General features: G+C 52.7%; 1 protein-coding gene across 1 annotated transcript in view; it reads left to right on the top strand.

Moving 5' to 3' along the window:
- The first annotated feature begins 2,762 nt into the window (after positions 1–2,762).
- NRTN (neurturin) overlaps positions 2,763–21,509 on the top strand; it is an 83,889-nt gene continuing 65,142 nt past the window's right edge. Inside the window, exon 1 of the mRNA XM_030540468.1 lies at positions 2,763–2,945. The gene's annotated coding sequence lies outside the window, so the exon portion shown is untranslated. The remainder of the gene's footprint in view (positions 2,946–21,509) is intronic.

Raw genomic sequence — 21,509 nt, 5'->3', positions numbered from 1 at the left:
ATCCAGCCTTGTATACCATCTCGACATTGGCCAGTGTTAGAGGAAGATGTAAGAACCCCACAGTAGCAGATGTGAGATAAATCTGTCCCCCACATTCAGTCTCAGCCTGATTTCTAATAGAGTGTGGGTTAAACCCTGTGCCATGACTTAGAATAGTTTTAGTATCTGTAAGTGTCCAGTCCCTTTAAAATATTAAGTTTGTGGCCTTAATGGCTTCCTGTGGCAGTGAGTTCCAAAGTCTAATCACAAATTGTGTGAAAGGGCATGTCCTTTCATTACTCTAGAATTTCTCTCCTTTGGTTCTTGGGTCATGCGACAGGGAAAACAGAAGGTCCAGGTCTCCCTTCTCTATCCTGTCCATTATTTTATACATTTTCATCATGTCCTCTCTTATTCATCTCCTTTCTAATGTAACCATCCCAATTTTTCAATCTCCTTCCATAGGAGGTTCTCCAGGTCCCTGATCATTCTCGTTGCTCTCTTCGCAACTGCCTTTCATTCTGCAATGTCGTACAAGAACGGCCATACTGGGTCAGCCCATCTAGCCCAGTATCCTGTCTTCTGCAGTGGCCAATGTCAGTTCCTCTAGAGGGAATGAACAGAGCAGGGAATCGCCAAGTGATCCATCCCGTTGTCCATTCCCAGCTTCTGGTATTGGCCAGAACTGCACTCGATATTCCAGCCTGCTTCTCCACTGCCCTGAACCTTGCAGTCACCAACACTAGTGCAAAAAGGGCATCGAATGCTACCAAATCTCAATGTTCGTGTTCTGCACCCACTGGCCCAAGTGACTGCTCAGAACACACGGCCATGGAGAATTAGGTCAGATGGGACTATTTATGAGTATGCATCAACTTCATCACCTTAAGTGGTTGTTAGACTGGGACCCAAATATGGGACATTTCAGGCCCACTGCAGCGAGCAGCCTCCCAGGTGCTGCTCGGCCTCAATCATAGTTGAGGGTTTTCAAACTTTTTGTATTGGTGACCCCTGGCACACAGCAAGCCTCAGCCTGTGACTCCCTCCCCCGCTCATAAATTAAAAAAGGGGGGGCAATTTACTGGGGGATCAGGCTGCCAACCCCTCGTAACCACCTTGTGACCCACTAAGGGATCCCAGCCCCCAGATGGAGAACCCCTTTATTCCAAGAAACTGTCCCCAAGTCTGCATGGAAATCGGAGGTAGCTGCAGGGATGGGGCTGCTTTGTTTTTTACGTCGATGAGCGAGGTATGAGCGAGTGAGAAATAGGGCTGCAGCTCTGAACAGGCCTGGGGTGACCTCAGCTCCCCGAGTTTGCATAAGGCCTTTCACATCTTTGCATTGCCCTGAGGGGGTCCTCGCTCCCTTCCCAGCCTTGAGTCATGAGCAGTCAGACAAATACCCAGTCTGGGAACAGATGGCCGAAGTGAGACACCCTAGCGTGTCCCTGAAGCACCCGCGGGGCAGGCCAGGGCAGAGGCCGGATAATCCACCTTGCTGGGGGATTAAGGTGAGGACCGTGCTCCGGCCGGGCGCAGCCCAGCGCGTGTTTTCGGGGCCGGTTTCGGCGGGACGAGCTCAGCAAAGCTTCCTCCCTCTGCCCTGCGTCCCAGCCTTGCGCCGGAGCTGCCCAGACCCGTGCTGGGAGCTGCCGGGGCACGGGGATCTGCTGCGCTTTGGCTTGGGCTCTGTGCGCTTTCCAGGGCGCAGCGCTCTGGGCGCACGGCGCGGCAGCGGGGGAAAGGCTGGAGCCAGAGCAGGGGTGGTGGTGGGGGGCGGGTTGAGAGCGATGAATGCCCCCACACCCCGCCCAGGCTCGCAGATAATTCCCGTGACTCTCCAGCGGGGGCCGTTCCCCAGCTCGCCTGCGGTTAGCGCCTCGCTTTGACCGTCTCTGTCCCTGCCCGACTCGCCGAGCCCTCCCGCCCAGCAGCCAGGGCTCCAGTAACCCATTTGGCAGGTCGGGTAATCCGAGCCTGGGAGGAGCCCGTCCCGAACCCGCCACCCGGCTGCCTCCTTTGCGCCGGGCTCCGCCCCAGCAGGGCTCCTCCCTTCGCATCTTCTGCTGAGCCCCGAGAGTAGCTGCACCTTTCCCCAGCGCGCTCCCCCTGCTCCGTGCGCAGCGCAGCCACCGGACTCGGAGGGTCCTGCTCGCTCGGGGCGCCGAAGGGCAGGCGAGGGCTGCGGGGACCGCCCGGGACTGAGCAGGGCCAGGAGGATCTGCCCGCAGGAGGAATTTGAGCTGCAAGTGGGAGCCCGAGGAGGAGGCGCTCGGGGATCGCCCGCCGCTGTTGGGCTCCGGAGGGGACTTGCCGGGCGGAGAGTAGCGCAGCTGCCCCGCTCCTAGGCAGGGAAGGGCCAAGGAATCCGGGCAGAGCTAAGCCCATCTCTGGGGCATCACCAGGGACGAGGGGTCAGAGCTGCTGCCCGCGCTCTCCTCCCTCGGGGATCCCTTCTGCCAAGCGGCCGCGGGGCTGGAGAGGGGTGGGTTGGAGCCTCGGGGCAGCCCCGGGCACCGGAGAGCCGCCTGCCACCCTCCTGGACTCCGCCGGGCCGGCTGGGCGAGGAGGGAGAAGCAGCCGGCTCCCAGCCACGTGCTCGGTGTTTGGGATCCAGGGTTCGGGGGGGCTCCTCTCCCAGCCAGCCCGACCCTAGTCCGGAGCGGGAGGCGGGCGGCTGCGATATGCCCCTGACGCCGGTTGGATGCTTGGAGACCGGACGGGGCCGCGATGGAACTTCCCGGTGAGGATGCGCTGGACCCGGAGCCTGCCCGCTGCTCCAGCCTGGCGTGAGGAGTTAACCGGCCGGGTGGGGACTGGTCCTTGCGCTGCCTGGCTCCCTCCATGGAGGGCGTGGACCCGGGGGACTTGACCCTGCTCTTCATGGCTCGGGAGCGGAGAGATTTGTCTCCCTTGGGACTCAACAGGAGACGCAACTGAGGAGTCTGGATTGGCCGGGCTTAAAGGTAGGGATAGCCCGCTTCCCTGGGCTGCTGCTTCCAGTCTGCAGGGGAAGCGGGGGGCGGATTGGAGGGGTGCACCCCCCCAGGCTCTGAGCCCCTCCCCGGGCGAGCACAGGTGGGTCGGCACCTGGACAGGCGAGGTTTGATTGACCAAGGCTGCTTCTCATTCCCCCCTTTTGAAAGATCATAAAGAAACCAAAGAGATTTTAACCCACTTTCCCGAGCGTTTCGGTTATGGGTATTCTGGGGAGCAGGCTGGTAAATCGGAGGTTGCTGCTTCTTTTACATATGCCTGAAATAAACCATCCCCCTCCGGGCGCTTAGCTTAGGTGGTGTCCCTGGTGCCTCTCTTTAACATCAGATTTCCAGATGGCTAGACCAGACCACGTTTTATGGTTTTGGTTCATTGAAAGGGGAAACGGGTGGATTTGTCCTGGGTTCACTAGCCACTGTAAGGGCAGGTGGTGACCCTGTGGCAGGGGTGGGGGAACTGCTGGCTGCTTTTCATGTTTTTATACCTTTGCGGGGGGGGGGGCGTATGGGGGTTATTTTTTAAAATACAAATGGGTGTGTGGTGTTATCCCTGCTCAAATCTTCGCTAGATCCTAGTAGAGCAGGAGCAAAACAACCACAGCTTGTTCCTGTAAGAGGGCTGGACTGGGGCGACGGGCCAGAGTCTGCCCCCTTGACTCAGTTGGACCTGGCTCCAGGAGTCCCGTTACAATAGAACCTCAGAGTTACGGACACCTTGGGACTGGAGCCTGTTCGTAGCTCTGAACCAAACCTTACGGTTGTTCTTTCAAAAGTTTACACCTGAACATTGGCTTAATACAGTTTTGAAACTTACTGGGCAGAAATGTTGCTTTCATTTAACACAGCATTGAACACAGAATCTCAGGGTTAGAACTGACCTCAGGAGGTATCTAGTCCAGCCCCCTGCTCAAAGCAGGACCAAACCCCAGACAGATTTTTACCCCCATTCCCTAAATGGCCCCCTCAAGGATTGAACTCACAATCCTGAGTTTAGCAGGTCAATACACAAACCGCTGTACAGTGTTCGCTTTATTTTTTTGGTCTCTGTTGCGGCCTGGTTGGGTCCTTCTGGTTCCCGGTGAGGTTGACTGGCCAGTTCGTAACTCTGGTGTTCCTGACTCTGAGGTTCTTCTGTCCCTTCATGGACTTTGGACGTGGTCCCTAGCGAGATATTGCTCAATGTGAACAAAGGCAGCAGAGGCAGGCCTGTAACTTGGGGGCCAAATCCTGCAGCTCTTACTCAGGCAAAACCGGTATTGAAGTCAATGGGGCAAATTCAGGCCTTTCGTTTACACTCGCTGCATCCTCAGGGGATGGAATGTGGCCTGATCAGAGCTTGGACTTGGGATCGTGCTCCCGTCTGTCTGCTGGAGCCTGTCCAGAATGAAGGACTCTGTTGCAGCGAAGTTTGCTAGAGAATGTTTCAAGTCTCCTGATCCGTGGCTGGCTCTGCCACCCCCTGAAGTTGATGGAGTCGATTCTCCCTCGCCTGGCACTTTGGCCAAGGCGGTGCAGCGCGTCCCTAAATCGAGATTGTGTAATTTCAGTAAGTGGGTTTATCCCGCTTCCCATCCTGCTGGAGGTGAACCCCTGTGCACGCAGCTGGGTTGGTGTCCAGAAGTCCTTTCCGTCTAGCGAGGGGAATTTGTCTCCAAGTATGAAGCAATCCCATTGCATCGAAACACAAACACTGCCAGAGCTGGTCATGGCGGGGTTTGTTCGTGTTAGGGGGGGAAAATGTGTCCTGTCCAAATATTATTTTAAGAAACGGAAGAATCTGCATCTGCACTTTGCCTGCCTTCACAAACCTGTCACCTTCTCGCAAGTTTTATTAGCCAGTTCTAAACCCCCTCTGAATTCTCCTCATTGTATCCAGAGGGCTTAGCAGGGGCTGTCAGGTCAGTTTTACCTCTGCACGAAGGGAAGGAAAATTCCCAGTATCGCTGGGCCTGGGTGGAGGTTTAAAAATGTGAACCGTGGAAGTTTTTAAAGGAGTAAGGTTGCAGTGATTCCTTACTAATTAATAGGCAGCAGGTTTAAAACAATCAAAACCAAGTATTTCTTCAAATGATGCACAGTCAACCTGTGGAACTTGTTGCCAGGAGATGTTGTGAAGGCCAAAAGGCCATCTGACGAAGTGGGTATTCACCCACAAAAGCTCATGCTCCAATACGTCTGTTAGTCTGTAAGGTGCCACAGGACTCTTTGCTGCTTTTAACAGATCCAGACGAACACAGCGACCCCTCTGATACTTGAGGGTTTAAAAAAGAACTAGATAAATTCATGGAGAAATAGGTCCATCAATGGCGATTAGCCAGGACAGGCATGGATGCAACCCCACACTCTAAGAGTCTCTAACCTCTGTTTGCCAGAAGCTGGGAGTGGATGACAGGAGATGGATCATTCAGTTGCCTCTACTGTTCATTCCATCTGATGCACCTGGCATTGGCCACTGTTGGAAGACAGGTCACTGGGCTAGATGGACCATAGGTCTGACCCACTATGACCGTTTTTATGTTCTTACCTATATATGGTAGTTGGTAGCAAAGATGGGTTTAAATCATATTTTTGCTTCTGGATCCAACCCTCAATTAGAGAATGGGCTGAGTAGATAGTTTATCACAACAGGGAAATCAGAAGAGCAAGGAAGCCGAAGAAGCAGTGGAGAGAGATTAGTCACAGATTGAAGCCTAGAAGTCGGCAGGTCGGAGTTCTTTTCCCTGTTCCATCACTGCCTGCCTGGGTGAGCTGGGGCAAGTTGTTCATGGCCTGCTTTTTCAGAGGCCCAGAGCACCTGCAGTTTCCCTTATTCGGGGATCTAAATGTTCACAGATGGAAAGATTTTAAGGCCTGAAGGGACCATGATGATCATCTAATTGGACCTCCCACATGACACAGGCCACAGAACCTCAACCAGTGAGTCCTTCCTCCAGCAGCTGTGGTTTTAGGAGACTCTTGCTCCTACTTTTAGCCACCTGCTTTAATGGAACATGAGAGTTGCAAAACATCTCTGAAAACCAGACCTTGATCTTTGCTGAGTCTCTGGTTCCCTGTCTGTAAAATGGAGCCAGTGGGACCCACCACACAAGCAAGACCCGATTCACTAACTATTCACTGGGGCGCTCCATAGCCAGTAGCTGGGGATGCTGTTGCAGAAGCCAGTTTGACTACTGCTACTCTTCCAGTGGGAAAGAAATGGCAGAAACCCGAGGCCCTTGTTCTGTTCTCAACTCATGCAAACTCCAGTTTGCTTCTGTGGAAATCTTGCCTTGAATAAGGGCTGGGGAAAGACAGAGCAGAGAACTCAGAATACTATCGTCTTGGTCAGTACCTGGCGATTAGTATTCCAGCCTGGTGAGTGTGGGTGTCTGAGGGCACCTGGTGGGTTTGACATTCTCGGACCCCTCTACAGAATGATCCCAGTAGAATGAAATGAGCGAGTCGCATTCAGACTGGCCCAGAGGAAGGGCTTGATCCTGCCAACGCTACCGACCAAGGACTGTGTTTGTTGCCCCCAGATGTGGAAGAGCCAGGGCCTGATTCTATAGTGGCCCTGTGCCTTATGCAGCCATTTACACCAGGGAGCCTAAATCACTCCCCTTCTGCTCTGATGGCATTTCACACTTGGCACAATTGTATATGACTGCATGAGGCTCAAGACAGTGGCGAATCAGGCTCTCTATGCTACGAGCTTTTCTCACTGGGGATTGGTCCTGCTTTGAGCAGGAGGTTGGACTAGATACCGCCTGAGGTCCCTTCCAACCCTGACATTCTATGATCTATGATCACTGAAGCTCTGCTCTAATCTCTAGGAGGGTAATCTCGTCAGAAAGGGTGTTGGGGGTGGGTGGGGATGTGAGATTCACACAAACTGTGATTTGTCTCTTCTTCCTCCCTTCCCTTGGGACAGAGACTCAGCCCTGCTGGTTCAGCTCCACTGAAGGCAGGTGGATTGGCTGGTTGGTTGATTGAACTCAAATGTGAGTCAGAAGGGTTTTTTTTTGACTCTCTGGTTTTATTATATTTCTTTCAAGTGGCCCTGTCGAAACTGGCCGTCCTAATACAGGAACACCTCCCTGCAAAGCACGGAGTAGGTTTCAGGAGATGGAACGACAAGCACAAGGAATTGATATCAAGCAGCTCCGTGCTAATGCCCGTTCCCACAGGTAGTATGCGCCACAGATGGTGATTGCAAGTGGCAGGCGTTTGGGTTACTTAACATTTACAGTTAGGAAATGCCATAGGCGTTAGGCACTGGGGCTGACTCACAGGGCGAGCGCCAAAGCTGATGACTTTACGAGACCTGCAGGTTTTGGCATTTCAGGAGAAAGGTTTAAGGGGACAGCTGATCCAAAGCTGAGGGGGTTTGAAGTCTGAGGGCCATATGCTCAGCCGGGGTAAATCAGCATCGCTCCACTGACTTCTTACGGCACCTGAAAATCTGTCCCCAAACCTCTCAATGCATTATGATCATAAAGGGTCGGAGAGATTGTTTTCTAGTGGTTTTCCCAGAGTGAGCCAAGGAGAGCGGTGGCTTTTTATTGCACCTCAATCGATACTTCACTACCCCTGAGTCATTTGAGTGCCACATGTGGAATGTATCATAGGCGGCCTCGGTCAGGCAATCAGCAGTTCCAAAGCCTTCCAAGGTCTTTGGGGTGGGGAGTCTTTTTCTTCTGGGATTGTACAGCACCAAGCACAGTGGGATTCTGGTCCATGATGGGCTCTTAGATGCTGCAATAATACACAAAATAAATCCTAGCCAACAGTTTCAGCTGTACCCCCTTCTCTAGCTAGCCAGCTGAACGCTCTACAATGTGAATCAATCAGGCTACACTTGATATTTATCTCCAGCCGTGTCCGCAATGTGGAGAGGAAAAACAGAGGGATTCCAGAGAGGCATGAGCTGGGGAATGCCGGTAACTCCCAGCTCAGATCCGAGTTGGGAGCAGGACAGGAGGGAGTTGGTAAGGGTAGGACTGTGCCTTGCAGCATATAGGTGTGGTCAGACCTGCTGACTTAGTGCACTGTGGTCTCAGGGCTTCCTGCCTAATCCTCGGAACGGGTTATAGAAGTGGGGAGTGGGTTATGGATGTTCATAGGCTTTTCAGTGATGCTCATCACCCCAGGATTGTGTGTGTTGATGTTTCTTACCACGTCCCCTGCAGGGGGTGGGAAACGTTAGCCCCATTTTGCAGGTGTGGAAACTGAGGCACAGAGAAGTGAAGCGGCTTGTCGTCTAGCAAGTCCGTGGAGAGCTGAGACCAGACCCCTAGTCATGACTTTCTGCCCAGGGCCCTAAGCACATGACCAACCTGCTTCCTTTTACCTATATGCTTTGGCCAAGGTTGCTGGGAGTGTCTAGTCCAGGGGTGGCCAACCTGAGCCCGAGAAGGAGCCAGAATTTACCAATGGGCATTGCCAAAGAGCCACAGTAATACAGCAGCCACCCCCCATCAGCTTCCTCCGCCCCCCACTTCCAGTGCTTCCCACCCACTGTCAGTCCCGCCAATCAGCGCCTCCCCCTCCCTACCTGCACCTCTTGATCAGCTGTTTCGTGCCTTGCAGGAGGCTATGGGGGCGGTGGAGGAGCAAGGGCACAGCAGGCTCAGGGAGGGGGCAGGAAGGAGTGGAGGGGGGCAGGGCATGTGGCAGGGCCAGGGGTTGAGTTGAGCACCCCCCAGCACATTACAAAGTTGATGCCTGTCGCTCCAGTCCCGGAATTGGTGCCTGTACAAGGATCTGCATATTAATTTCTGAAGAGCCACATGTGGCTCCGGAGCCACAGGTTGCCCCCCCCCCCCCACACTCTAGTGATTTCGAGTTACCCAACCTGAGACCTCTTAAAGGGGCCTGATTTTCAGAAAGTGAGCTACAAGCCCCTCTGAAAATCTGTTCTCTTCAAAAGTCTCGGACCAGGCACCCCCCAAACAGGGCCGGCTCTAGCAATTTCGCCGCCCCAAGCATGGCGGCATGCTGCGGGGGGCGCTCTGCCGCTTGCTGGTCCCACGGCTCCGGTGGACCTCCCGCAGGCGTGCCTGCGGATGCTCCAATGGAGCCACGGGACCAGCGGACCCTCCACAGGCACGCCTGCAGGAGGTCCACCGGAGCCACCTGCTGCCCTCCCGGCAACAGCAGAGTGCCCCCCGTGGCATGCCGCCCCAAGCACACGCTTGGTGCGCTGGGGCCTGGAGCCGGCCCTGCCCCGAAATCACTAGCCGCCCCTGAGAATCCCGAGTTCAGCACTTATAACACAGATGCTGTCAGTGGACTAAATTAACTTGTTTCTGATGTCACCAGCTCCAACCTCCCGTGCTAAAGAGCATTCCTCATGCTCTTTTGACCTCCTCAGATGCCTTTTGCCCACCAATCCACTCCCGCCACGGCTGCCTCTAACCTTCCAGCCCCCGGAGCGATTTTAAACAGCTGCTGCTGTGAAAGCCTCATTAAAAATGCGTCTTTCTTTCCTCATCATACAACCTAGCCGAGAAAGATGGAAGGCGAACCAAATTCAGACTGGGAACAAGGCGCGCATTTTTAACAGGGGGGGTCATTAACCATTAGCGCAATTTACCAAGGGTTGCGGTGGAGTCTCCATCGCTGGCAGTTTTTAGATCAAGATCAGATTTTTTTTTTTCTAAAAGATCCGATCTGGGAATTATTGGGGGGTGTTAGGCAGAAGGTCTTGAGCATCCTGGTGGATCCTTCTGGTCTTGGCATCTGTGTCTCTACTTCTCGACTGGAAATCGTCCTTGTTCCATTCAGTGCTGGGCCTTAACGGGTTTGTCTGTGTTGCATTCCTCAGCTAGCTTTGGTCTAGCTAGCTTGGGTGCCAACAGCGGTGAAGCACACCGGCTAGCTGCCCAAATACAAGCCCAGCAGGGATCCTGGGTATGTACTAGAGCAGTGGTCCCCAACCTTTTTCGTTTGGTGGGTTTCGGACAATGAGCCACCGTGGCCGGCGGACAAACATCCCCCGAAATGCCACCAAGAAGCGACAATGTCAAGAGGCGTCGCCGCCGAAAATCAGCGGCATTTCAGCGGCTCTTGATGACGCTGCTTTTTGGCGGCGATGCCTCTTGACATTGCCGCTTTTCGGTGGCGTTTCGGCGGATGCTTGTCCACAGGCCAGTACTCAGGTGCAGATAGATGCCCTGGCAGGTGCCATAGTGCCCATGGGCACCGCCTTGGGGACCACTGTACTAGAGAGAGTCTGGAGCTCTGCTCAGCGCACGGTGCCTGTGCCAAACAGAGAATGGGAGGACTGTTATACCCAGGTGCAGAGATCCTTGCTTGGGAAGCTGACTCCAGCTTTAAGCCCCCCTTGGATTGGATTTTTCTGTCTACCCCATGAAAGGGAATGGCCCCTGCATCTCACTCCCTCTCATGAATACATCTCACTATCGCGCTTCTGGCCTGCCTCGGTGAACAGCTACCCCAAGGTCAGACTGGAAATACAGTTCCCATTTTCCCCCTTTTCTTCGAGCAAAACGCTCAGTTGAAACATACATCCAGGACACACATCCTCATCCTCCCTGCCTCGTAAGGATTCCAGCACAGATGGGCACCTATTTAACACTTAATTTCAAGGTCACATAGGGTAACCAGATGTCTCGATTTTATAGGGACAGTCCCGATTTTGGGGTCTTTTTCTTATATAGGGTCCTATTACCCCTCACCCCCGTCCCGATTTTTCACACTTGCTGTCCAGTCACCCTAAGGTCGCATGAGATAGGACCTTAAATCTGCAAGCCCTCGTTGCTTGTTGCTGTTCTCCTGATTCCGACCCGAACTTAGGGGTCCCAGTGGAGATCAGGGCTAGACGCCGAACGGAGACTGGTCCTGTTTGGATTTTGCACGCTTTTGGGGCTCTCCTACGGGTCTGTACAGGGCCTAGCACGACCGAGCCCCCCATCTCGGAGGGGCCTTCCAGACGCTACTGCAAGATGAATAATTAATGTTGGGGAAAAAACCATTTGAGGCGCACCATAGGGATAGTTAGTCTTTCTGTCTCACCCGGCATCTGCTGCGGGTTGAGGCCGGGGCAAGGAGAACGAAAGAAGTAAATAGTAGGACTCCGCTGTTGACAAAGTTTCTGACAAGGGATTTGGGGCTACTGATGCGCAATCCATCAGTTGTGTTGGTTTTTTGTTTTTTTTTGGTTCCCCTCCAGTGACTGCAGGCTTTCATTACTTGTCTAACCCAAAACACATGTGCCAAAGCCTGCTGCTGGGATTCATCCCCTTGCGGCCTGTTCCCATGTGGCCTGGCAGCACGCGGCCCTCAGCTCTGAGCCCTCCAATCTGCTTTAAAGCTGCACAGGCAGGGGAGGGTGCCAGGGGAGATCTGGTCAAGGGCTTCTCCTCCCTTTGCAGCAATGCTGGGCTCAGCTCGTTCATCTAAATAAACTTAATCCTCGGAGTGCTGCTGTCATTAATCAGGCTCTGTTTTCAAGACACGGGACCTCCTTGCTTCTCTGCAAGGCGGTGCTGGAGGCTTTTGATATGCTAGTGCCAGGCAGGAGACAGGAAAGAGGGGAGCCGGATTAGCTCTGACATGAAGGAGTCCCATGTTTGGGCTTGTAAGGATTAGATTTGTATCAGGAAATGTCGGTCAGCATCAATTTCATCCCCCCTCCATTGGCAGTCATTGAAATTTACGGAGGACAAATGCTGTTTGAGAACTAAGTACAGTCAAAATCCCGCCCCGAAGAAGAGGTCTGTGTATCTCGAAAGCTTGTCTCCCTCACCAGCAGACGTCGGTGCACCCAAGTCATCTCGCTACTATCCTGGTACCGACATGGCCGGCAGGCAGACAAATTCCAGAGATTTTGAGTTTTGAATTCAGCTCGTTACAAATGGACCGACGAATGACTAGGAAAAGCGGGCACGGTTTGTTGATTTAAGGATAATTACTTTGTTTACTTTGACGCGGGATGTTGGCAGTTTGTGTTTTACCAGCTTATAAAGTGTTAACTTTTTGAATCTCAGGGGCTACTGCTATTAAATAATTGTCCGTCCCTCCCCGCAAATTTTGTGCAACTGTGGAAAAATTAAATAGATATTAAAAGGCTGAACAATAAACTTAGATACCTGTTGAAATAAAAAAAAAATAGAATTCTGTCAAGCCTACCCATGTTGCATTTTCTTGTGGCCACAGTATCCATGAATTTGTACTTAATTTATTATCATTTATTATTTGTGGAAGTACCCAAGAACCTTGTCCTGGACCCGCATCGCGCTAGGTGCTGTACAATCACAGAGCACAAAGATGGTCCCAGGCCCAAAATGCTGCCAGGCTTGGAGTGATTTCTGGGAGGAGAATTAGCCACATGTGCAGCTCACGGTGGAGATGATTATTCGTGACGCTTGCCCGAGAAAACAGTGGGAGACCGAATATATTTTAAAGTGGATTGATGGCTAATGAAGGGCTCAAATTTCCCAGCCCTGAACGTAACATAATGAATCATTGTGGCTGGGATCAAGCCACAGAGTTCCTTATCCACCATGTTCCTCAGTTACACTGGAGAAGGTGCCCATTGTGCTAATGGGTAGATCCTGGCATGTTGGGAGCTAAAACCCTGGCCTCACCTTTGGGTACTGAGCACCTGAAAAATACACCCTGAGCGATTTTGAAAATCTATCCCTAGATTATGAGCAATTCTGGGCAGCGTCTGTCCTTTTCTATATGCTTGTACAGCACCCAGCACGGTGGGACCCAGCCTGGCTTGTTTCTAGGCACTAGAGCAATATATAGGTAACAACATGTCTCAGCCTTGTCCTCATCTCCAAGTGAGAGCATAGCTAAGCAGACAGTGCAAAAGATGCTCTTCTTGTCTCTTCTCAAATTTGGAAATTAATTGATGACTGACGTTTCACTCCAGGGTGTGGAATCATGAACAAGGTTTTTAATAGTGGCTTAAAGATGGCTCTGATTTAAAAAAAAAAAAAAAAAAAAAAAAGACTTCGTCTAGCTAACAGGAAGCGGTGTTGCTAATTCATGCAGGTTTGTTTTGTGAGTCTCATGATATTTAGTGGTTTCATCCAAGCCCCAGCTCCTGGAGTCCTGTGATTGCACGGATCGCTGATTTAATTTTATAAAAAAGGAAGAGTCTAGCCCTTATGATGCAGGGAAAAACTTGGAAACATGGCCCTCTAAGGCTCAAAAGCCAGAAGGTGAATAAAAAGAAAGTAGCAATTATTATTCTTTAAAATCTCAGGGCTTTTTCAGGGGGGGTGTCTAGCTTATGAGTTGTGGACGCTTGGGCATTGGTAGGACTGGGGAAGGGGTAGAAGAATCCCACAAAGTTGAGGTTGGCACAAGAAGGTATTTATTTTTTCATTAGACATTTTCACTCTCTGTCTCCTCATCCTCCCCCTCCCATCTTTGTTTTTCACTTTGCTGCACTCTATTCTCTATTTTTCAGTCTATTTGGCCCCGTCTTTCACTTTCTCTGCTCCTCTCACCCCAGCCTGCCCTCTCTGTGCTGCCTGAATCGAACGATCACACTCAAAGTGCGGGTGAAATTCATTCCTGTGCAGAGAGGGCCGGGCCAAGAACCAGGCACTACTTAAATTCTGGGCTTCCTAGGGTCCTTTCATTCTGGCTTTGTACTGCAGCTAGCACAGTAGAGCCTTGCTGCATAGCTCCTACAGACTACAGCAATTTACAGAGTAATAATTTTCAAGAATTACCGGGGCCTTGCGATGGCCCTTTGCTCAGGCATCAATTTCATTTTGTCTGAGAGTTGGCCTGAAAATGGATCAAGCCAACTTCTCCCACCACTGATCTGGAAAGGAAAGGACCCCTTGGTCTCAGCTGGTGTACATCATTGTTATTTTCACAGCATCTGCATAGCGAAGTTAGATGAAAACAATCTGGAAGGTGCTGATGCGACTCCGTTTTATTTTTTAGAATCCAGAACCCTAACCCCCAAGAAACAAAACCAGACGGAGACAAAGCAGGCTGCTCTTTAAGGCAATAAGGCACAACTCGCCCCACCGTGCTCTAGCCTGGGTCTTTGCAGGCTGACTGCAGAAGACCCAGATCACACACTTCCGTACAGAGCCCCTTAGCCTGCCAGACGGCCCCGAGAAGTCCTAACTCTTAAAGAGAAAGCTGGTCATGTTAGCACAGTTTTCCATACACTACCATAATTGAGCTTGAATATAGTGGAGCTGTACAGATTTACAACTGAGAATCTAGCCCAGGAAATATAACAAATTCAGTTAAACAGCTCAGTGGCCGAGAGAAGACCAACCCCTCCTTGTCCAGATCCATTTCCACTGGGCCGACGTGCCTGGCTGCAACGTTCCTGCTCCCGCTGTCTGGAAAGGGAGCAAGGGCTTGAATCTCCGTGCAGGAACTGAGCTTCTGCACAGCGTTTGGTGGCTTCTTTGCCTTTGCTAATGTTGTTCTTGGCTGTGGCCTCCTCGGGCTTGTTGGAAAGGATATTTATTGCCGGCTGTTGACCGCTAAGCCTGCCCTATACAATACGGGAGCTGTTTTACTTGGGCTGCAGCTCCAGTGCTGACAAGCTCTAACGAAGACGAAGAATAGACCCTGCTCGTTAGTTTTCTCACAGGGTTTTGGGTGCATCTTTTAATCCCTCTGCTCTGTGTTGCCAGGAACTTGAACTCCTCTATCTACCTGAAGCTAGATCCTAGAGAGGGTGGGTACTAGGGAAATGCAAAGGGGAGGGTTTCTCCGTATCAGGCCGTGGAAAGTATGTCTACCCGGCAGCTGGGAGGCGCGAAGGCAGCATGTGTTGACATACCAAGTTAGCATGAGCTCGCCTCCTGCTGCAATTTTTAGCCCACTGGCTCGAGCAGCGCGAGCATGGGAACATCCACCCATGCTTGGAATCACACCACGCAGCTGCCACGTGGACGTACCCAAAGTCCTTTCCTAGCCCTACGATGTCCACGGTGTCCTCTTTGCAATGGAAGTTGCACGTGACGGTGGAGCAGGAGCTTTGCTCGAGTTAAGGCCGAGACAGAGAATTCTTAGGCCCCAACCCTTGGTCGGGGAACGTCCACGGAGCTGAGTTCCTTCCAAATGCCGCAGAACCACTGCTTCCAGCTGCGTCTACGCAGTCCCGGAGGTTGCGAGGAAGGATTTGCCTCCTCGCCATGATTTCTGCCATTGTTATTTCTATTACAGGAGGGTTTGGAGGACCCAGCGGAGATCAGAGCACCTAGGTGCCATGTAAACTCACAGTGAGAGATGGGCCCTGAATAGACAGACGGTGCGGGGGGGAGGGGGAAGCAAAAAGAGGAAGATTTCCACAGCCCCCTGATACATAGGGACAGGTGGTGATGACAGAGGACCCAGCATTGGCTTGTCTTAGAGCCGGGCTGCTGTGCATTCTCTCTCCGTTATGCATGCTGCTTTCGCACCGTCTCCTGAAGTCACGGCCGAATACACCCTCTATGCTGGGGTGGGCAAACTTTTTGGCCTGAGGGCCGCATTAGGTTTTGTAAATTGTATGGAGGGCCGGTTAGGGGAGGGGGCAATGGCCCAGCCCCCACCCCCGTTCCCTGATGGCCCCCCCAGGACCCCTGCCCCATCCACACACACCCGCTCCCTGTCCCCTGACTGCCCCTGGATCCCTGCCACCCCATCCAACCCCTGCTCTCATTCCTGACAGCCCCTGTGGGATCCCTGCCCCATCCACACATCCCCGCCGCCCCATCCAACCCCTCCTCTCATTCCTGATGGTCGCCCAGGGACCCCTGCCCAATCCAACCACCCTTTCTCCCTGTCCCCTGAACCCCTGCCCTGACTGCCCCCCACTGCCCCATCCAACCCCCCTCCTTCCTGACTGCCCTCCCAGGGCCCCTGTCCTCATTCAACCCCCTATTCCCCCCCAACCCCTATCCACACCCTCACCCCCTGAGCACCACCCTGAACTCACCTGCCCTCTATCCAACCCCCTCTGCTCCCTGTCCCCTTACCGCGCTGCCTGCAGCACCGGTGCCTGGTGGTGCTACAGCCGCGCCGCCCAGCTGGAGCCGGGCCACACCGCCATCACCACCACGCAGCACAGAGACCGGGTCAGGCCGGTTCCGCAGCTGCGCTGCCCCAGGAGCTCACAGCCCTGCCACCCGGAGCATTGCGCCGGCAGTGGGGCGAGCGAGCTGAGGCTGTGGGGTAGGGGGGACAGTGGGAGAGGGACTGGGGGTAGTTTCCTGGGCCAGGAGCTGGGGGGCTGGCCAGGACAGTCCCACGGGCCGTAGTTTGCCCACCTCTGCTCTACGCCATGCTGCAGACTGGGCTGTGCTGCTCAGAGAGGAATATTTGGGCCTCACTGGATCTTAAATAACCTTTAGAAAAGCATCAAAGTTCCTACCCAGCTACATCTTGTGGGGACGTAGGAGGGGCACTACTCTCTCCCAGGGTTCCTTGTGCAATGGTGGGGAAAGGCAAAGGGGATCTCTGATTGACAGGGCATGGTGCAGGGCTATCTCTCTGGAGCATGGGCACCCCCTCTGAGGGTGCTGCTGGGCTGCACTGCCAGTGCGTCTCAGCTGTCCTCTGGTTTCCACCTGCCCTGCAGGGTGAGGTCTGTTGATTGACACTGACTTCCTGTTAAAATACACTACCCTGCTGTACCAGAGATGAGGCAACTAGAAGGACTCAGCCTGTACCCAGCACATACTGGCAATTAATTTGGCAATTGATCTTTGATTATCAGCAGGTAAGTATGCCCAGTGGTCTGTGATGGGATGTTAGATGAGGTGGGATCTGAGTTACTACAGAGAATTCTTTCCTGGGTGTCTGGCTGGTGAGTCTTGCCCACATGCTCAGGGTTTAGCTGATCGTCATATTTGGGGTTGGGAAGGAAATTTTCCTCCAGGGCAGATTGGCAGAGGTCCTGGAGGTTTTTCGCCTTCCTCTGCAGCATGGGGCATGGGTCACTTGCTGGAGGATTCTCTGCACCTTGAAGTCTTTAAACCATGATTTGAGGACTTCAGTAACTCAGACATAGGTCAGGGGTTTGATACAGGAGTGGGTGGGGGAGATTCAGGGGCCTGCATTGTGCAGGAGGTCAGACTAGATGATCATAATGGTCCCTTCTGACCTTAAAATCTATGAGTCTATACTGTGTCCCATTTATACTCACGTATGCAAAACCAGTGCACAAACCCAGCCCTGCACTCATGGGGCCCAATTCTCCATGACCCTGCATCTCGAGTGGTCCTTTACATCCGTGCAAAGCGAGTGCAGAGCGCTGCCCAGTTGGGGCGGGAGCATTTACACCCACTTTGCACTTGCTTTGCAATAGTGCAAGTGGCTGCACAAGGGGCTGGGCCATGGAAAGTCTGGTCCTGTTAGCCTGGGCCTGTTGGCCCACAGGTCTGAGCAGCCAGGGTAGCTTAGCCCCTGAGTGTGAACATCACCACGGCAAAGCCATACCCCTGCTACTGTGCCCTCTCTGCACTTGCCCATGTGTGTCTGAGGACAAAGCCCTGGTTCTTCGGGCTGAGACGCTCTAGGATTCTTGCTGAATCAGTTGGGGGGAGAATTTATGTGGGAGTATTATGGGAAGGGCATTGGAAGACCACCAGCACTCAAATGATTCAGCCTTTGCCCTCACTGCCAGATGGGGGTGTTTCAGTCTAAGTTAAAGCAGAGCCTGGCTTCTAACCCACCCCATAGCCAAGTCAGTAAACTTAGGTTTAATGCACCCCTCCCTGGGGAGGGGAGATTGACACAAACACCTGGGTGAGAGCGTGGGGTAATGGGCCATGTAGACGTATTGTAAAGATCAGTGTTGACCACTGAGCTGACGGATGATGGCGCCATCGGTAGATGGTGCTGTATTTTTACCTTAGTGGTGTTGTATGTTGTATGGTCAGGCTTGGCAAAGCCCTGGTCGGATGCTTTAGTTGGGGATTGGTCCTGCTTTGAGCAGGGGATTGGACTAGATGACCTCCTGAGGTCACTTCCAATCCTGAGATTCTATGATTCTATGTTGTTGTAACTGACTGGGATAGGGGGAGCAGAGGAAGCTAGGGGAACATGGAGGAGGCTAGGAGGAAGTGAAGTCCTGCCTGAGTGTGCTGGAGTTGATACTTGCAGTGTTCCAAGAAAGTCTTCAATGTCTATAAGTAAATATTACAATCCCCTTAGAACAGGCCATGATGGGAGCCCCTTCCAGGGTATAAAGCAGAACATTCCCCAAAGGAACTCTGTGCATACACCCCACAGCAGGCTCACTGCATCTTGTGTATGTTCACAACGCACTGTCTCCTACACATGCATGCCACCGGCAGAATATCTTCAATAGTTTCACTGAATGTCAGCCCCAGGTAAGTGCTAGACTCCAGTTCAGTAGGGCAGCTGCTGACTTAGCTAAGTGGCACTTGCTTAGTGAGAGCACATTTTTGAGGCTTAGCAGCTTTGCAGGGCTGGCTGGAAGGGATGGTGCCAAGAAAGAGGATATGGGATGGGGCAAAGGAACGCAAGAGGACATAAACAGCTCGTGCCCCAGTGAGGATGACATCCTCGTGCCAGGGATGTGGGCGGGGCCTAAGTGAGTGGCAGCTTGAGGGAGAGGCTTTAAAAGAATCTTTTGCTGGAGAAAATTGCCTGTGCAAGAACGGAGGCACTTGCTAATGCCAATTCTGGCAGGCAGGGGTAACATATTCCTGCCCCATTGTCGAAAAGATCCTCCCAAGAGCAGCGGGCTCCAAGTTGGATTTCTCTGAGTGCTGAATGTCTGAGCCATCCTCCTGGTTCTGTAATGAGACGTGTTCAGTATAGGTTGGCTAGACGGGGATTGACCCTGCCCCGGTGCATTGCCCTGGTTGCAAACAGGCCCTGGAAATGGGCTCTTGAGGGGCTGTGGGAGAACTTCCCTGGGGCAGAAGCATAGGGCAGGTGTCAGCAGTCTTTGGGACCTGCATTAGGGGGTGCAATATGGAACTCCAGCCCCAAAGCTTTGGCTTGGTTGATCTAAAATGGGATCAAGGGAGCAGCAATTCTCATCTCAGCCAGGAAATGCACACCGTCCGCTAAGGACCATCGCACCGGAGTGACCACGAGTGAGGGTGTCGCACCAGGCATTGTGTAGTGAAGTTCCCAGATCTGGGCCTATTCACGGATCTCTGGGGTGGCCCTGTGAGCACTGCAAGGTGGGGTCACAGCGGGCACCCCTTTGCATGTTGATGCAGAACTTGAGAGTGTGGTGCATTGGGGTGTTTTTGTCCAGCCAGGCAGCTCTGCTTTCGAATGTAACGAGTGACTAAAAGAAGAGTGGGTTTTTGCAAGGCGCCGAGATTTTGCACAAAGTCCAGCCACTTTATGCTCAGGAATTGGTGCTGACCGCACATCTGGAATGCCTCTAGCCGCATGTGGATGCCTGTAAGAGGGGGCCAGGTTTCTGACCCGTATAGCAATACAGGTCGCACACAGGTTTGGGAGATCCCGGTGCAAAGACGTTCTTGCATCCCTACGCCAAATATGGATGCCATGCAGGAGATGGCGAGATCTATTAGTTGAAGAACGTCGGTTTGCTGTGACCATTTGAACGCCACTTTCAGCGTAGGTAGATGAACTGATCCATCCTCTCCACGGCACTCGACCCCACCTGTCCTGGGGGTTCTGGCAGCCCAGCTCCACCATTCTGGATCTTGGTCTTCTGCTACGAGATGCTCAATCCCACAGGGTGGGCGGCGTGTTGGAGACCTTAAGGGTGGGGTTGAATTCTCATAGCATGCCCCGGTTGAGTGGCAGACTGTGGCGCACCTATATGCAGGTGTTATAACACTTTTCTAGCATGTGCCTGAGTGATGCTGATGGGCTCATTTGATAAGACTCACGTGATGCAAGTCATTTCAACCGCGTGCACGGAGGGCCACATTGGCAAGCATGGGCCTACCTTCAACCCAGGATTGCCACCTGGCCGGTTTGCAACCAGCCTAACCAGTTCTTGTACTGCCTTGCCAGTTGCTGGTCCAAAAACGTAACATGTTAGGGTTGTTTTACACTTTGGGCCAATGTTTCTCTGCAAGCTGCGTGTGCACGCAGCCGTGGAGTGATCTGGGGACTACCGCATGCGTCGCGTGGCTAGCAGTTGGCCGGCATCTGGGTCCCACTCTGCATGCCCGGTCCCCCATCTGCTGAAGCTACTGCAGCTTTTATTGGTGCTGGGGTCCATCCCACTTACCAGTCCCGAGCCTTGCCAGCAAGGAGGGGTGAAGAGCTGGTGAGGGAGTCAGAAGCTCCTAGGAAAGGACAGTAGGAGGCTCCCTTGAAAGCTGAGGCTCCTGGATGGGGTGGATGTGGAGGCTCCTGTGTGTCTAGGTGACCTGGCAAGCAGGGAGGCCTGCGGCTCCAGGTGTGGGGACTAGGACCCTTTCTGTTGTTGGGGAGGTGGCCAGCGGCCAGTTTTTCTGCATCTCAGAGGTAGCAGCCCTACTTCAAACCCGTGAGCAGCCCCCACCGAAGTGCTTAAAACGAGGCACGTTGATGAACGGGGCCCTGACAGCAAAGGTTCCCGTAGTGCAGAGCCCTGCTGTTTCTGTGCAAAGGGCCGCTTGGTGGATCAGAGGGGAGTTCAGTCCGGCTCATGTCGCATGTCAACAAGAGCATTTAGAACAGCTGGGACGGGCGGGGGTCCAGATGTTGCTGGTTTGCTTGCATAGATCCAGTGGTCAGGCAGTTGGTATCAAGATTCCCCTCTGTTCCCACATCTCTGCTCCTGCCAGATGCCCCTGGCTAAGGTCTCCTGGCAAATCTCATCTCTCCAGGCCTCAATTTCCCCTCTGTAACGTGGGAAAATATTACCCACCCTTTGTGAAGGACTTTGCGATCAGTTACTGAAAAATGCTGTGTAAGTCCTGTGTAGTCGGGTTTATTTGTACTTACGGTAGCACCTGGGAGCTCCAGTCATAGACTAGAAAGGACCCTGGGAAGTAAAATACAGTCCCTGCCCCAAAGAGCTGACAAGAATAATGACTCTAAACGTGTTCTGTTCATTCTCCCCTGTGGGTTTTAACTCTCTTGCTTCAGGCTCATATATATAATTTGTACATGTAAACTCAGCCAAGGCAAAGGAACTGCCTCTCACGGGATGTCTGTGTAACATCCAGCATAAAGGGGCTTCCATTAGAGCCGGTTGCCTCTGGGCGCTACTGTCATACAAGTCATACATTTGGTCAAGTATTTATAGCATCTGCCTAATATTAAAGCACCCGAGTCGGCCAATGGGGTGCCGGCATAGCCAGCCTTTTTTGACATCTGGTACTATTCTCAAAGCCTCAGTGTCTGGAGTCATGTGATTAGGTGGGACACTCCGCTTTCATGTCCCAACAGAAGTACATTTCTCGCCCTTGTGGTTGCAGAGAAAAGCTTGAAAACATGCCCCGAGCATGCCCCAGGGGCTCCGTAACCAGCAGGCAGTTAGAAAACCCAAATGTTGTTGCTGTTAAAAAAAAATAAAAGTTATTTTAAGCCACTTTCATGATGGTGGGAGCCTGACTTGTGATTTTAGGATGCATGGGGGGGGGGCACACAACATTGAATTCC

The sequence above is a fragment of the Gopherus evgoodei genome, chromosome 22 (assembly GCF_007399415.2).
Source record: "Gopherus evgoodei ecotype Sinaloan lineage chromosome 22, rGopEvg1_v1.p, whole genome shotgun sequence".
Lineage (NCBI taxonomy): Eukaryota > Metazoa > Chordata > Testudines > Testudinidae > Gopherus > Gopherus evgoodei.
The sequence above is the reverse complement of the archived record's forward strand: the minus strand, read 5'-3'. Positions and strand labels throughout refer to the sequence as shown.